The sequence below is a fragment of the Macaca fascicularis genome, chromosome 6 (genome assembly GCF_037993035.2).
Source record: "Macaca fascicularis isolate 582-1 chromosome 6, T2T-MFA8v1.1".
Taxonomy (NCBI): domain Eukaryota; kingdom Metazoa; phylum Chordata; class Mammalia; order Primates; family Cercopithecidae; genus Macaca; species Macaca fascicularis.
Genome location: NC_088380.1, coordinates 149,191,900 through 149,209,059, shown reverse-complemented (window position 1 = coordinate 149,209,059; position 17,160 = coordinate 149,191,900). Strand labels below are relative to the sequence as shown.

The 17,160-nt window shown below is 45.7% G+C and overlaps 2 protein-coding genes across 19 annotated transcripts in view; one reads left to right on the top strand and one right to left on the bottom strand.

Annotated features, from left to right (window-relative positions):
• ARHGAP26 (Rho GTPase activating protein 26) overlaps positions 1 to 17,160 on the bottom strand; it is an 899,552-nt gene that overhangs the window by 530,248 nt on the left and 352,144 nt on the right. The gene's annotated exons all lie outside the window — the stretch shown is intronic.
• Positions 1,909 to 17,160, top strand: part of FGF1 (fibroblast growth factor 1) — a 111,031-nt gene continuing 95,779 nt past the window's right edge. For 4 of the 16 annotated variants that reach the window (XM_045395001.3, XM_015452063.4, XM_073994514.1 and 1 more), the window contains exon 1: positions 16,531 to 16,682. The gene's annotated coding sequence lies outside the window, so the exon portion shown is untranslated. Of the gene's footprint in view, positions 2,009 to 4,942; positions 5,340 to 16,506; positions 16,683 to 16,951; positions 17,140 to 17,160 lie in introns of those variants that run through there. The other 12 variants (XM_015452069.4, XM_073994517.1, XM_065545925.2 and 9 more) reach the window with 6 other exon arrangements.

The following is a 17,160-nucleotide window of genomic DNA, read 5'->3' as shown; positions in this document are numbered from 1 at the left end:
TCTTGGCCAGGCGTGGTGGCTCATGCCTGGAATCCCAGCACTTTGGGAGGCCGAGGCAGGCAGATCACAAGGTCAGGAGATCAAGACCATCCTGGCTAACACGGTGAAACCCCGTCTCCACTAAAAATAAAAAAAAAAATTAGCCAGGCGTGGTGGCAGGCACCTGTAGTCCCAGCTACTCCGGAGGCTGAGGCAGGAGAATCAATTGAACCCGGGAGGTGGAGCTTGCAGTGAGCCAAGATCGTGCCACTGCACTCCAGCCTGGGTGACAGAGAGAGACTCCATCTCAAAAAAAAAAAAAAAGAGAGTTGACTTTGTTTTTTATTGGCAGCTTAGTATGCCATAGTACCACTGTATCACAGTTAGGCAACTGTTCTGTTGACACTTAGGTTGTTTCCACAATTGCAAACAATTCTTCAGTGACCAACCTTGCAAATACTATCCAAGCATTTCAACGTCTTCTTTCTGCAGGCAATAAGACCAGCTTTGCCACCATTCTAATGGTAAAAATTTTAAGCTGGGTAACAAAGAAACACAACCAGGCCAGCTATTTGAGGTAGTAATTTTTGGTTAATGGGTGACTGCTGGGCTTCAACTATGCCCAGAATGGTGTTTCAAACATAGTGGGCACTCAGTAAGTATTTGCTGAATGCGTGAATGAATCAACAACTGAATCCACATCCACTATAGACGCTTGTCAGGCCTGCCCCGCCCCCATTTATAATAGGATTTTTCAACCTCAGCACTATGGACTGTTGGGGCCAGATAATTCTTTGTTATGGGGAGCTGTCCTGAGCATTGTAGAAAGTTTACCAACATCCCTGACCTCTACTCACTAGATGCCACTAGAACAACCCCAGATGCAACAACTAACAATGTCTGCAGAAACTGCTAAATATCCCCGGGGGGGAAAAAACACTCCTGATTGAGAACCACTGATTTATAATACGGGTTGAAGTTGACTAAGGGCAAAGGCCCTTTATGAAAACAACTAACTCTAGGCTGGGCACGGTGGCTAATGCCTGTAATCCCAGCACTTTAGGAGGCTGAAGCCAGCGGATCATTTGAGGTCAGGAGTTCGAGGCCAGCCTGACCAACATAGAGAAACCCCGTCTCTATTAAAAATACAAAAAAATGAGCTGGGCATGGTGGCACCTGTAAACCCAGTCATCTATCCATCCATTTATCCACCAATTCCTCAAATGCCTATTGAGCACCTACTGTGTGCCAGGCCTGTAATCCCAGCTACCGGGGAGGCTGAGGCAGGAGAATTGCTTGAACCCAGGAGGCAGAGGTTGCAGTGAGCCGAGATCGCACCACTGCACTCCAGCCTGGGTGACAGAGTAAGACTCCATCTCAAACAAAACAAACAAACAAAACCCCAACTAACTCTAAAAAGGTTGATCCTACTTCTCCCTGATCCTCTCATGTTATGGTGACCTTTTTTCCCTGGGTCTTCACAGTTTTTTCATAGAGATTCTTGGATACCTTATTTTTGGTTTGAATTTCTTTCCTCCAGGGCTATCTTCCCTGATGCCTCCCCCATCAACTAGGTCAATCCTCATTATACATTGTTAATCTCCATTATTCATTCTCTAATTACCGAATATCCCTCCTTGGTGTGGAGGAAAAAAAATATTAAATTTGAATTCAACTGAACGTGGACACAAACAATGGTCACTAAGTCCCGGAACAGGTTGTGTGAGTCCCTTGCGGCGTTCATCCAGCACTGTTTCGGAGAAATCTCCATTTCCATCTACTCCTATACGTTAGTTATTGAAAAACAACACGCAATCACAAAAACAAGTTGACGTTTTTGTGTTGCTTGAGCCCAGTTGCGAAGGGCCCTCGTGACTGGGCCTCATGCCAAACAACTCGTTACACAAGAGCTAGGGTCCCAGACTGTGTGAAGCTTCACAGGCCTCTCCTTGTCTGTGCACAGACAAGTGGCTGACTCTGGAGCCCAGGCTATTGCCTCCTGGCCTGGTGATGAATCCTCCATAGTCTGGTGAGTATAAATATATATATATATATCCTTCTTCCCTTCCCACTGCAATTTACTTATTCTATCATTTGCTTATTATATCTGCATTGCTATTTACATGGGATCCAAAAGTACTGTGTGTGCCTTTTCTTTCCCCTCACACGTTTCCTGCACAGAACACTTAGTGCTTATCAGTGTTGAATTCTTACATTTGTTGGATTAATTATTAAAAGTGTATCCATAATCTGTTTCCCTCTCTCATCTTCCTAGAGGAGGACATCACTAAGAATTTGCCATGGAACATGCCATTTTTTGCTCACTATTTTTATTTCTAGTGCCTAAAACAAGGCCTCGCACACAGTAGGTGCTCAATGGGTATCTGAGGAATGGCTGGATGAATGGATGGATAGATGGCATCCTATTATCAGTCAGCAATAGCCAGCCCAACGGTACAGCAGACTTCACAAATTGTTCTTGTACCTTCTAAAACAATTTTGAAAAACAATGTTACAAATACCCACATTTAAACATTTATGTTAATTTTCATCATTAAGTTTATATGGTTTCAAGAGCTAAATTTCTAATATATTGTAAAGTTGGAATTCAAAAATTAACTGTGGGCCGGGTGCGGTGGCTCACACCTGTAATCCCAGCATTTTGGGAGGCCAAGGTGGGTGGATGACCTGAGGTCAGGAGTTTGAGACCAGCCTGGCCAACATGATTTAGTAGAAACCCCATCTCTACTAAAAATACAAAAATTAGCTGGGCATGGTGGCAGGTGCCTGTAATCCCAGCTACCCGGGAGGCTGAGGCAGGAGAATCTCTTGAACCTGGGAGGCAGAGGCTGCAGTGAGCCAAGATTGCACTATTGCACTCCAGCCTGGGCAACAGAGCAAGACTCTGTCTAAAAAAAAAAAAAAAAAAAAAAAAAAAATTTAAACTGTGACATCATTCTTTAAGTGTACCTATTAATCTGTTATTTCTTTTTTTTTTTTTAGACTGAGTTTTGCTCTGTCGCCCAGGCTGGAGTGCAGTGGCATGATCTCAGCTCATTGCAAGCTCTGTCTCCTGGGTTCATGCCATTCTCCTGCCTCAGCCTCCCAAGTAGCTGGGACTACAGGCACCCGCCACCACGCCCAGCTAATTTTTTGTACTTTTTTTTAGTAGAGATGGGGTTTTATCGTGTTAGCCAGGATGGTCTCGATCTCATGACCTCGTGATCCGACCGCCTCGGCCTCCCAAAGTGCTGGGATTACAGGTGTGAGCCACCACGCCCGGCCTTAATCTGTTATTATTTCTAATATTCTCTTTGATTTGCTTCCACAGTTCTGTCCCTCAATATTCAAGGGAGGAAAAGCAAAGTGGTTAAATTAAAAAATACCTAATTAATCATTAAAAGAGGCTGAATTAAAGTATTAAAGGAAGTTCCTAGTTTGGGGACTTTGAGATTTTTATACTTGGGGCAATGTCACCTTAGTAAGATTTGTGAAAAGTGACAGGTATGGTTTCCTTTCATACAGTTGGGGAAGGATTATGAACACACACACGTGCTCAGGCAAACCAGGTTTAGGAAAGAGTAGCTGCAGAAATGGAGAACCTGGAAACTGATTCTCTAAAAATAATCCTTGGTGTGGCCCGCCTCTTTGGAAAGCCTTGAAGACCTCCATCTGGGGTAATGCAACCTAGTGACCTGCAGAGGGCAGTGTTGTACAAGCTGTTGGCTCAATCTCTCTGTCTCTTTCTCAGGGTAGTGGAAAGTGCAGTCCAGCTTGGATACGGTGGGAACCCAGCCTGGGCCACCCAGCCCAGTCCTCTCTGGTGTGTGTGTTTGCGTGGTGAATTATTCACAGGAAAATGGCTCCAACGAGCATGGTGGCCAGAGACTCCGTCCTGTACCTAGAATCAGGGCCTGGGACTGTAAACAGATGAAAACCTCATTTTCTCACCCCTTCAATAACTGGATTTGGGACAGAAATCAAGGATTGAAGTTGTGGGTCTGAATCAAGCCCAAGGGTTTTGTTTTCCCTCCTATGAAGTGAAAACAACAGTGAAATGTCAACAATTCACATCTTCAGGAGACAGTAGGGCAAAGTGGCCAAGAGCTCAGACAGTGGGGAGTTCCCATCCCACTCTACCCTCTCCAAAGGTTAGGTGAGGAGCCTTTCCAAACCTCAGCTTCCCTGGATATCAAATAGGAGCGATCTTACCCACCTGGCAGGGGTGTTGTAAGGATTAAATGCGAGAATGCAGAAGTACTCTGCAAATTAAGGACATTCAGCAAGAAAGATCCTAGCAAATAACAGTGATAATGGTGAAGAGGATGATATTGAATTGGCATCTTGCCAGGCATGACATTTTCAGAGCTTTCCATTCACGTCTGAAGAGGAAGGATCAGAGGCGAAAAATCGAGCTGTTTCAATGTCGCAAGTTTTACAAGCCTAGGAGCCAGAGGCAGAAACAGCCAGGGCAGAAGGCAGAATCAACACATTGAGAGCCTAGCTCTGTGGCGTTGCCCACACCTGCCTTCCAGGGTGGGGGCTCCCATCCTGGTGTTGATTAGAAGATCTTTGCATCTAAAATAGTGTGTATGATGATTGTACAACACGAACACCAGACTCAGAAACACCTGCATCAGACATAAAAGTAAGGACTTCCTTCATTACACTGATCCTCTGAGAAACCTCAAAGGGTAGCAGAATTGAAGAAAAATGTTAAGTTGGACACATTGCTTGGATGTACTGAAAGTAAGGCTCGGAGCAAAACCCACTCCCTTCTGCCTCATATTGGGAAAGGTAACAGGGACTAGTGCACAGAGAGGAATGGAGAGAACTCGGATGAGATCATTGTCCTTTCACCTGGCAGCTGTCCAGCCCCCAAATAGCTTTTGTGTCCAGTCCAAAAATAAGATCACATGAGAGGGGGAGAAATAAATACACAGTGCTTGTCCTTGGCCTTTCTGTGGGTATACCAGTGTCAGCTGCACTTGTAGGGACCCAAGTGCCTCATGACCCACTCCGCTACCTTCCTCTCTAGGATCCCCAAGGCTGGGAGGCCAACCTACTAGCAGGGTGGGTATGGTGTGTGGTTTCACTCAGCTCTTCTCATGGGGTTCCTCTGAGCTCCATTCATACCAGAAAGGGAGCGGGAGAGAGAGGACAAGTGGATCCAACAGCCTTCACTCCAGGGGAATCAGGGCATCGCCTCCTTTTCTGGGAGGACACTCCCTTCTGATGGTGAATGGGAACTCCCTTCCTCCTGCAGCAGCCTGCCTGCAGCCGTCCTGGTAGAACAGTGTGGACATTGCAGAAGCTGTCACTGCCCCAGAAAGAAAGCACCCCAGAGCCAAGGCAAAGAGGTGAGTGCATCTGTTTCTGCAAAGGGCTCAGATTGCTACAGACTTTCTGCTTGACTTCATGCTTGTGCTCAGCATGAACGTTCTCCCTCACCCACCCCTTCCTTTTCTCCTCCCTGATCTGGGTCTGTGGCAAGCTTGAGTCTATGTGATGAATGCTAGAGTGAAATATTCCTGTACTGCCTTCTCTCATTCAAAGTCAATTTACTCCCAGCAAGAACGGGGTAGGTCTAGTTCTCAGTGGGGAAGCAGGAAGTGGTTCCTACTAAGTGAATTATCTTTGCTGAGATCCAAGAAGACGTTTACCAGGAAATCATTAGACAAATCCCATTACAGTAGACTTAATGCTTCATTTTAAAAAGCACTGCATGAAATAGAAAATAAAAGGATGCCAGCTGATTCTTTGTTGTTGGCAAAAAGGAAAAAAACAAAAATGGGACATGCAGAGCCTCTTTTTCCCCAACACCTCCCTTTCCCATCTCTTCCTGATTTCTTAGAGCCCTGTAAAATATACTTAACAGATCCAGGAACTCCTTTCTCTGGTTGAAAACAAGAGGAATAAAATCAGGGGTTTGGGGGAAATTGCTCTGTACGCAGACTTCAGAGACAAAGAGGAGAAACAGATTTTGCAGCCTCGGTCTCCCCTCTAATGCCTCCGCATATCACATGTACCTATATCCATTTAGGGATATGGATAGATGCCACTATCACTTCCACACACAAACTGTTATCCTGGAGGCAATCTGCCCCTGTGCTATGGACTACAAATACCCATGCTAAGAAGCAACCAACAAAATTCTGGTAGGAACAAAGTAATTGCTTGAATAAGTCAGAATTCATTTAGTAACCATGGACTGAAACCCAGTTTGAAGAGACTTAGGCAAAAAGAGGATTTTTTTTTTTTTTAACTCATGTGCCTGAAAAAGCAAGGTTTTGGTATAGTAAGATCCAGGGGCCTAGATGATGGCATCGTGAATCTGTCTTTCCATTTCTTGGCTTTGCCTCCCCTGTGTCCTTATGTTTCCAGGAAGACCTGCCCATTGCAATGGCCAGAGGGCTGCAGCAGCTCCCAGCTGACATCCTACTAGCACAGCGCCGTACAAGAACAGGTGCTTCCCTTTCTAGTTCTAGCTAGAATCTCAGGCTCAATCTCGTAGAACCAATGTGGGTATTGTGCCCATCCTTGCCGTGGGTGTGGAGTCATTCGCATCCCCAAAACTTCATGGACTGAAAGCAATGAAGGGGTGTTTCCCCAGAAATGATCAGAGTTCTCGTCGCAGGACAAAGGGGGCTAGATGCAGGGTGGCTGAAGTCAATGGTTGCCACTCTATGTCGCTTTTTTTGCAATGGTCTAGATAGACTCAAAGCTTATCTGATAGCAGCTCCTCCCTCTTACATGCCATAAAAATGTATTAGTGACAAAAGTTCTCATAGGAAGGATAATTATTAGTGGAACAAGTGACTAAAAGACTCCATGGCATGTTACTCCTAGAGATCCCTGAGAGTAGGAAAGATACAAGAAGGGTGGTCTGTGGCTTAGCCCCCAGACCATGCACCAGGTCCAGGCCCACCTGGGCTCCCAAATTGCCCATGCTCACATGGGTCTCCCTTCCCTCTCACCCACCCTTGCCCCCAGTTCTGTCTCCCTCTCCTCTTCTGCTGTGAACTCATCTTGCCTTGTGAGGGCCCGCCTTGGTGCTGCCTCCCCTCTGAGGCCTTATCTGGCCCTTCCAGACTGTCCTGCTGTCCCCATTCTCTGAATTAGAACGGCATTGACTGTCAGGATTGCAGTTTACTGTTTACATGTTCCTTAAGAACTTCACGTATCTTAGTTTCTCTCACAGCTTGAATTCTCCATTCTTGGAGGAAAATTAAGTTTCATTCCCGAGCCCGCTAGTATGTGGTAGCTAATACATACTAGGTGCTTAAGTGCATCCAATTAATTGGCCAACAGAAAATGAGTCTTCCTAAATAGATTAGGGAGAATGGATGGATTACTTGGGGTCCTTAATTCTCTTTTTCTTTCTTTTTTTTTTTTTGAGACAGAGTCTTGCTCGGTCACCCAGCTTGGAGTACAATGGTGAGATCTTGGCTCAATGCAACCTCTGCCTCCCAGGTTCAAATGATTCTCCTGCCTCAGCCTCCTAAGTAGCTGGGATTACAGGCACCCACCACCACACCTAGCTAATTTTTGTATTTTTAGTAGAGACAGGATTTTGCCATATTGGCCAGGCTGGTCTCGAACTCCTGACCTCAGGTGATCCACCCCCACCTCGGCTTCCCAAAGTGCTGGGATTACAGGCATAAGCCACCATGCCTAGCCTTGAGGTCCTTAATTCTGACTTTAGAAGTAATATAATAACCATAGGAAACACAGATGGTATGCTGGAGTTCCTACAGGCATCATCTCAGGTAATCCTCACAATGACCCTACGAGGCAAGTACTGCTATTATCCCATTTAACAGATGGGTAAACCGAGCCTCAAAGAAATGAGTTACTTGTCCTAAATTACACATGTAGTAAGTGGTGATGTGGGGATTATAACGCAGGATGCCACCTTCTCATTTTCTATTCCACTAATCATTTACAAATCTATCAGTAGAATTTCCTGCTGCCTGAGTTTAAAGAGCAAAGGGTACAGGTGATTGGTCAGAGAGCAGGAAGAAGTACATATATTTTAGACCCCTCTTCTGCCACCTGGGTGCCCAGTACCTCTACTGGGAAGTTCTTATTAGATTCTACCCAGGGGTGAGGGGTCACTCCCTGCCCCAGAGCCTACAGGAATGTCAGGGATTTCACAAAAAGAGGTGCCTCTGGGACTCTGCAGAGAGTAGGGTGTTTTTTAATTAAATGGGGGTAGGGTGGTCTTTGTGGGAAACGTTGGCTAGAGGGTAGGCTTTAGAATTTAAGCTTGCCCCTTGGGCTGCCGGTCAGTGCAGTATGGCCCTGCCCTTTCTCCTACCCCCCACCAGGGTGACCAAGCTGGGGCCCTCCCTCAGAGGGTGGCTGGCAGGATTTGGAAGGCAACCGCATTCTGATCTCAAAGAAAACCAAAATCTTGAGAATATAGTGGCTTGTACCATCTATGCCCCCATATCAAGCCACTGGACTCTTGGCTGATGCAGTCATCTTTGTGCTGGCAAAACTTTTGGTTGAGGTGTATCTTGTTTCTTTGATGCACACCGGCCTATTCATATAGCTTCGTATCTTGGAAAGAGCAGATCCTATTGATTTACGGCATTTCCTTTATCTTTACCATATCCTGCGGCAGTGTGAAAGAGCTGGTGTTCGCACCTTCCTTCCACTGATGGCACAACTGAGGCATAGTGAGAGTGAGTTGTGACCCTTACACAGAAGGTTCCAGGCCAGGATTGTAAGAGCTCTGAGGTCTTTAGAACCCATATCTGCTTGGTTCTCCATGAGGTTATGATGGTGGGCAGGGTGGGAGGAATACATATATACAGACAGAAAGGCAGATAGACCGACAGACAGACAGACAGACAGAGATAGATAGATAGATAGATAGATAGATAGATAGATAGATAGATAGATAGATATAAATTCTTTGGGTAAATCTTTAAGAGAAAAAAAAAAAAACACTGCTAGACCCAAGAGAAATGAACACATGTTCACACAAAAACTCACCCATGAATAACAACATTATAATAATAGCCAAACAGAAGAAACACCCCAAATGTTCATCAGCTGATGAATGGAGAAATAAAATGTGGTGTGTCCATGCAATGAAATATTACTCAGCAATAAAAAGGAAAGAAATTGGGCTGGGCGTGGTGGCTCATGCCTGTAATCCTAGCACTTTGGGAGGCCGAGGTGGGCAGATCACAAGGTCAGGAGATCGAGACCATCCTGGCTAACACGGTAAAACCCCGTCTCTGCTAAAAATACAAAAAATTAGCTGGGCGTGGTGGCGGGCGCCTGTAGTCCCAGCTACTCGGGAAGCTGAGGCAGGAGAATGGCGTGAACCCGGGAGGCGGAGCTTGCAGTGAGCCGAGATCGTGCCACTGCACTCCAGCCTGGGTGACAGAGCAAGATTCCATCTCAAGAAACAAAAAAAAAAAAAAAAAAAAAGGAAAGAAATTTTGATATGTGCTCCAATACAGAAGAACCTTGAGGACATCACACTAAAGGAAAACGGCTCATGTTTTATGATTCCATTGATATGAAACGGCCAGAATGGGAAAATCTATAGAGACAGAAAGTAGAGGAGTGGTTGCTTAGGCCTGGCAGGAGGGAGGAATGGGGGATGAACTGCTAATGGGTATGGGGTTTCTTTGGGGGGGTGACAAAAATATTCTAAAATTATAGTTGTGATGGCTGCACAACTTTGTGAATATACCAAAACCACTTAATTGTACACTTTAAATGGGTGAACTTCAGAGTATGTGAAGTATATCTCAATAAAGTCATTTAAAACCCCAAACCAGCCTGGCCAATGTAGTGAAACCCTGTCTCTACTAAAAATACAAAAATTAGCCGGGAGTGGTGGCGCACACCTGTAATCCCAGCTACTTGGGAGGCTGAGGCAGGAGAATCACTTGAACCTGGGAGGTGGAGGTTGCAGTGAGCCAAGATCACGCCACGGCACTCCAGCCTGGGCGACAGAGCAAGACTCTGTCTCACAAAATAAAAAATATAAATAAATAATTTTAAAAACCCAAACCACTACTATTGAAATAATTAACCCAGTGACAGGGCTTTGCCAAAGGATATGATCTCACCCTGTAAGCTCTGATAAGCTTGTCTTGTTCCATAGAGCCTGGCCATAGGTCACTCACACAATTCCACTGGGAAGAAGATAGATGGAAAAGATAGGATCAATTAATTTCTCCTCAGAGTCTAAACCAGGAGAGTTTTTTTCCTCTTTCCTGGACAGACATTTTAGATCTTTTGGAATCAATCTCACTACTTTATTTTCACTTCTGGGTTTTAAATCATGCTTCAAAAAGTGTTTCCCATTCTAAGATTATAAATCTTATTAACTAATGTTTTCCTCTAAGGCTTGTCTCTTTACACTTAAACCTCTGATTCATCAGGAATTTAAATAAGAAACTGGGGATCCAGATTGGGTTTGTTAGTTTGTTTGTTTTTGCCAAATAGCCAGATAATTATTATACCAGAAGTTCTTAACTTGGGGTTAAAATGTGCTTGGGGCGTCTTGTAACTTCCTGAAATTAAATGTAAAACTGTGTGTGTGTGTGTGTGTGTGTGTGTGTGTGTGTGTGTGTGTCCTAGGAAATATGGCTATAGATCTTGTCAAGATTTTCAAGAGGTTTTGTGACTCAGGAAAACCAGTGGGCTCTCTATATTTCATAACCTGCTTGGGGTTATGATGCATACACTGCAATATACCAAGACCCAATCTAAACCAACAGGATAGCTGTTAAATCATTACAGGGGAGGCCTGAGAGCTCACTCTGTTCTCTGTCACATGGCAAGTGAGAGTTGCACCATCTTTTGGTTTGATGTTCTGCTGAGGCAGAGAATGAAAAGTCTCTCACTGGTTCCTCTTGGGTCTATAAAGCTTTAGTTTGTTGTTGCCGCTGTTGTTCTTTTTGAGACAGGTTCTCTCTCTGTCATCCAGGCTGGAGTGCAGTAGTGTGACCTTAGCTCACTGCAACCTCCGCCTCCTGGGCTCAAGCGATCCTCCCACCTCAGCCTTCCATGTAGCTGTGACCACAGGCACACGTCACCACACCCAGCTAATTTTTGTGGGTTTTTTTTGTAAAGATGGGGTTTCACCATGTTGCCCAGGCTGGTCTTGAACTCCTGGACTCAAGCAATCTGCCTGCTTCGGCCTCCCAAAGTGCTGGGATTACAGCGTGAGCCACTGCACCTGGCCTAAGCTTTAGGTTTTTAATCATCAACTGACAAACCAATGGAGATGGTGCACCATTTTACCTGGCAAAACTTGGGGCCTTCCTGTCACGACGACTTTGAGGAGGCAAAAGGTTCACAGCCTGTAGTCCCATAAATATAAATAAATGATGAACCGAAAACAAAACTGCCATGACAAAAATGGTGGCAGAGCCTATGTGCAGGCTCGTGCATTCACGTAATAAATATATATGCAACACCCACTGTATGCCAGGTATCGTCTAGACTGGTAGCTCTCAAAATGCAGTTCCTGGACCAGCAGCAGCAGCAGCAGCTAGAAACTTGTTAGAAATATAAATTCTATTTCGGTAGGCCCACCCCAGATCTACTGAATTAGAAACTCTGAGGTTGGGGCCCAGCATCTGTATTTTAACAAATCCGCCAGGTGATTCCAGTGCACACTCGAGCTTGAGGACCACTGGTCTCGGTACTGAGTATATAACAGTGAGAAGACAAAGCCCCTGCTCTCCTTATGGAATTTGTATTCCAGTGTATGTGCAAGGGGAGACAGAGGACAAGTAAGTAAATATTTTATTTATTTTTACTTTATTTTATTTTTTATTTTATTTATTTGAGACAGAGTCTCACTCTATCGCACAGGTTGGAGTGCAGTGGCACTATCCGGGCTCACTGCAACCTCCGCCTCCCGGGTTCAAGCAATTCTCCTGCCTCGGCCTCCTGAGTAGCTAGGGTTACAGATGCCAGCCACCATGCCCGGTTAATTTTTGTAATTTTTAGTAGAGACGGGCTTTCACCGTGTTGGCTAGGCTGGTCTCGAACTCCTGACGTCAGGTGATCCACCCGCGTCGGCCTCCCAAAGTGCTGGGATTACAGGCATGAGCCACCGCGCCTGGCCTAAGTAAACATTTTATGAATACAATAATTTTGAGAAAGTAGTAAGAATTATGAGGAAAAAGAAAGTGGGAGATGTGAAAGACAGTGATAAGGGGCTGATTTAGAACAGGTGGTCAGGGTACAGGTGGCCTGAGCTGAGACAAGAATAACAGGAAAGAGTAAGCCAGGCAAATAACCTAGAGGCAGAAAATAAATGCATAATTCTGGGCAGAGGGAATGGGAAGTACGAAGACCCTGAGCTAGGACCAAGCCTGGCCCATAGGAGGAGCAGGTGACTGGAGCACAGTGAGCAATGAGTATGCTGGGGGTGAACTTGCAGAGGCAGGTGGTGGTAGTGAGCTTAGCTTTTGTTCCTAGTGCAAGGGAAAAGCCCTGGACAGTTCTGAACAAATAGGGACATGATCTGATTTACCTTTTAGCAGGATCCTTCTGAAATGAACTGTAGAGGGTTAGGGTAGAGCAGGGAGGCCAATTAGGAAGATACCTCAATAAATCAGGCAAGAAATTTGGTGCTTGGATGAACTAGACCAATGTGCAAATATCTATTATTAAGTGAAAAACAAACAAACAATTACACAGGACATTGTGCATAGTAATGTGTGTTTTTAGCATACACATATTCAGGGTACAAAGACAGTTTTTTTTTCCTGAAAGGATCCATACATTCAAAGTGAATAGTGGTTATCTTTGGAGAAAAGAAGGCTAGTGAGGGTCATTTTATACCTTTGGGTGCAGTGTTATCATGTGCACAGAGTGTTCGTTTTTTGTAAAGGTAAAATATTTTAAAATTAAAAAGCCAGGATCGAGGAAAACACAGTAGAATAGGCAACAGGCAATCAATATCAGAGGAGAGGAAACCCAGCTCGCATGGGTAGGACGCTTCCCAAGCATCCTCCCCTGAGGTTGCTGAAGAGTCAGGCTAACCAGCGGGGCGCAAGCGCCTGTGATTGGATTTCAGTGGGATCAGAGTGAGGTACCTTCCTTCTTGAGGGCCATTGGACCCAGCTTCGGTCCTGCAGCTCTGGTGATGTTTGTGGCTGGCCAGTCTCCTTGAGCAATGAATACAATTTCCCATGAATGTCTGCTGCATTTCCCACTGCCCTCTGTCATCGTGGTGCTTGCTTCACCGTGAGACCAGGGCGCCCTTCATTTAACTGCCTGATTGGGCATAAACAGAGGAAATGTGTTGCTGGAGGGAGAGAGTGGCATGCAGCATCCAATTTCCCCCGTCAGCTGAATAAGATTTGTTGTGCCTGAACAAGGTCAAATGAGATTAGAAAGAAAATGCAATGTGTCTGGTGTGTGTTTCATATAACTGTATCGTTTGTGTAAACAGGATGAATGAAGGGGAAATTTTAAAGCAAATATTGAATGTCATTCTCAAGAATCAAGGACAAGACGCCAGGGCTTATGTTCTGCCTGGAGAGAGAGAAAACAAAAATGTATATATTGGGGGCATTTTGAACCCTGTTGATTCAATAATGCTCTGCTTCTTTCATGCTGGTACAGTTAAAATGTGATAGTTATATGTCTGATTGTCAGAGGCACTGAGCACAAAATAAGCAAAACCACGGAACCACCACGTTCTACCTTTATCGCCCTTCTAAAGGAGAGGTGTAGAGTCACTTTCTGTAATAGCAGCTGCCTAAGTGCTCTGTATTGAGTCCATCTGTTAGGATGTGGAAGGAAAAATCTCACCTCTGGCAACAGCCACAACATTTTAGATGTGGATGACTCCGGGGCAAGCCCACATCTCTGTGGATAAACCTTCTAGGATTTTTTTGGTTCTCCAAACCTGTCATTTCCTTCCTTTCTCAGAGGACCCCTCTGCAGTACTAGCAGCCTCTCTTACAAAGTTTTATCAGGACAGAAATGGCTTTTAAAGTGGTGGAAGAGCTCTGGAGGAAGACATGATTTCTGTTACATGTTCTGCATACAATCTAGCATATTGTGGATGCTTAATAAGCAGCTTCGACGGCTATTATTTCCACCGACTATTTCCAGGCACAGAGCTGGAGGGCTATTCTGAGACCAGACTTTTCGACTAGGTCATGGCAAAGTCCCTTCCTACTCTAAATAACAGTGGGGCTGAAAAGCATTCACGTGGGCATGTCTCTGGACTGGGAAACATCTCAATGGATGTTATTAAAAAGGTAAATCTAGATACTAACAGAAGTTGAAATAAATGTAGAAATTGAAGGATATTAAAATGAAATTTCAAAAAATTTCAACATTGGGGGGAATTATATTACAGTAAATACCTTAGCGAACTGAGGATTATTTCCCAGTATTTGGACAGTAATATTGCCAGACACCCACTATGCAGTAGATAAATTAGCATATGTCAGTAGCTAGGGATTATATTTGCCTAAAAGCTGTGTGTGTGTGTGTGTGTCTGTGTGAGTGTGTGTGTTTAAACAGGGTTTCATAACTGGACACAATGGAGAAATCAAACAAACTAAAATAATGACTTGCATTTGTATTTCCCGCGTTCAAGGTGCTCAAACACACTTGGACACATTTGATTGTCATGATAATCCTGTGAGTTTGCAGGGAAGATATGAGTAGGAAAGTCTTATTAATTTCCACTAGAAGGGAAGGAATCTGGAGCCCTTGGGCTGAATTGCCCAACAATGGCCAACCACACAGTGCAGGCAGGTTAACCCGGGGTTAACCTAAAGCAGGGAGACCTGGTTTTAGTCACAACGAGGACTTTAACTAAGGGTACCACCTGAGTGAGTCTCTGAGTCTGCATCTCTGTCCTTAGGGTTTTTTGGGTATTTTCTAACTTTCAAGTCTATCATTTCACGTAGTTAAAAAGGGTTAACATGCATACTACATCTAGCATAATGATTCTTTAATACTTGGAAATCCATTGTCCGAAATTTTTTTTTAATGATTCAGAAGGTCCTCTGGAAGCTTGCAGATACTCAGGAAGATTATTATGTTTTAAAGCAAATTATCAGTATCCTTTGCATGTGTAGAAGTGGTAGTTCATGAGGGTTCCAGTTAAGAGGGTCTCAAGAAATCAACATTTTCTGTACATTCGAGTCCCTTTTGGGAGCTGCTGCTTATCCGTGATTGGAGTTCTGTGATGATTGAGCCTCTAGCTCTTTACAGGACACGAGCTCCTTCTCCAAGGCTCATCCCTTCAGAAGGCACATGAATGTCTTCCCATACCCCCATGCTCTGTGGGGAATATGGGGAACGGACTGCACTTCCATCCTCCCTACACCTAAGCAACACCCACAGGAGGTAGAGGCTGGGGAGCATATTTCTAGTTCTGACAGGTCGATCTGTACCTCTCTACCTGAATCATCAGGTGGGCAGGCTTGTGTACATACATGGAAGCTCACACGTGCGTGCACACACACGCGCACACACACACTCACTCACTCATGCCTCCTGGGCTCAAACGCCTGCATAAGCAGGAGCGACTCTTCAATTATTGGAAACTATTAATCATGTTTACATTTGGTTCAGAGACAGCTCTTGATCCATATCCTTTCAGTCCACCTTATTCCCCACCTTCTAGCCAAAGAATTATTTGTCCAGACAGCTCCCTCCCTTCCTTACCCTGTCCTGGCCAGAAATCTGAAGAGGATGTCCATGGCCCATTGAAGAATTTCCCACCCCTGAAGTTGAGCTCACCTGAGGATTCACCTCATCCAACGGGAACAGGCTTGAACAGTGGAGAGGGAGGACAGAGCTGCCCCCTCTGCAGCCCCTCCACAGTCCCAACCTGGATGGCTTTTGCCTCGATTGACTTTGCAAAATGCCATTTGTAGGGCTTGGCTCTGGGGATGGCACAGACAGACACACACATGCACACATACACGTTGCCACACACAGACACCTACACCCCATGCAAGGATGCCAGATGACAGAACAGAAAAGGCCTCCCTTTCATCCAGCAGCCTTCTGATTCCAGAGGAGAGTCTCCGAGCCACGACCTGCTGTTTCCCTGGCGACTCAGGCCTCAAAATAAACAGGATTCTGCTCAGACGGGCCAGAAGTCCATTCGGCTCAGACATTTGCCCCAAGACAAACCACGTTAAAATAACACCCAGGGTAGCTGCTGCCACCGTCTTCTGTCTCTACCTCCCTCCTGGCTGGCCAATGGCTCTGTGTTCCTGGGCCTGCTGCTGGCTGTCCAGAGTAGGGGTTGCTTAGAGCTGTGTGCATCCCTGCGGGTGAGGTGGGGGTGGGCGGTTGTCTAAAGGCAGGTCCCCTCTGCTGATAAACAAGGACCGGAGATAGACCTCGAGGCTGACATTCTTGGCTCTCCCAGCCTGCCCCCGCCCCCCCACCTCGATTTCCCACACAGCCCTAGGGACGGGTAGCCAGCTCTGTGGCATGGTATCTGGAGGCGGGCCAGCAACCTGATGTGCATGCCACGGCCCGTCCCTCTCCCCACTCAGAGCTGCAGTAGCCTGGAGGTTCAGAGAGCCGGCTTGGGGCTGCTGGGGCGGCGGCTGCAGCACAGTGACAGTGACAAACACAGAGCAGAAGACACCAAGTGGATTCTGCTTCCCCTGGGACAGCACTGAGCCAGTGTGGAGAGAGGTACAGCCCTTGGCCTACAAGCTCTTTAGGTAAGAATCAGGGCATCTGATCTGGGAAACAGAGAGCAGGTTGTAGCTGAGGTCGTGTGTGTGTGTGTGTGTGTGTTATGTGTGTGTGTGTGTCCAAGTGCAAATGTAATGCTACTTGGAGAAGAAAGAAAATGTTTTAAAGCAGATAGCACTGGAACCAGGACTCCTGCAAGGGAATCTCAAGAAGCTCACCTTTGGCTGGGTTTAAACCGTGGTGCAGACTGCCCTGGGGGAAGGGCGTGCTGATGTCACAGACATGTAAAAATAGCACTTCTAGCTTAGAGACTGCAAAAATACGAATGCACCATGCCGCCGCATTATCTCCATTCCTCCAGTGCCCGCCTGACACTGGCCCTGAATCAGGGCTGGACGGGGCAGGCATTTCTCATTTACTAAAGTGCTGGATGCGGCCCCTGTGGTTCGGCAGAAGCAGAAAGCTGCGGTGAGTCTGGCCGTGGTGAGTGGCTAGCATTATCTT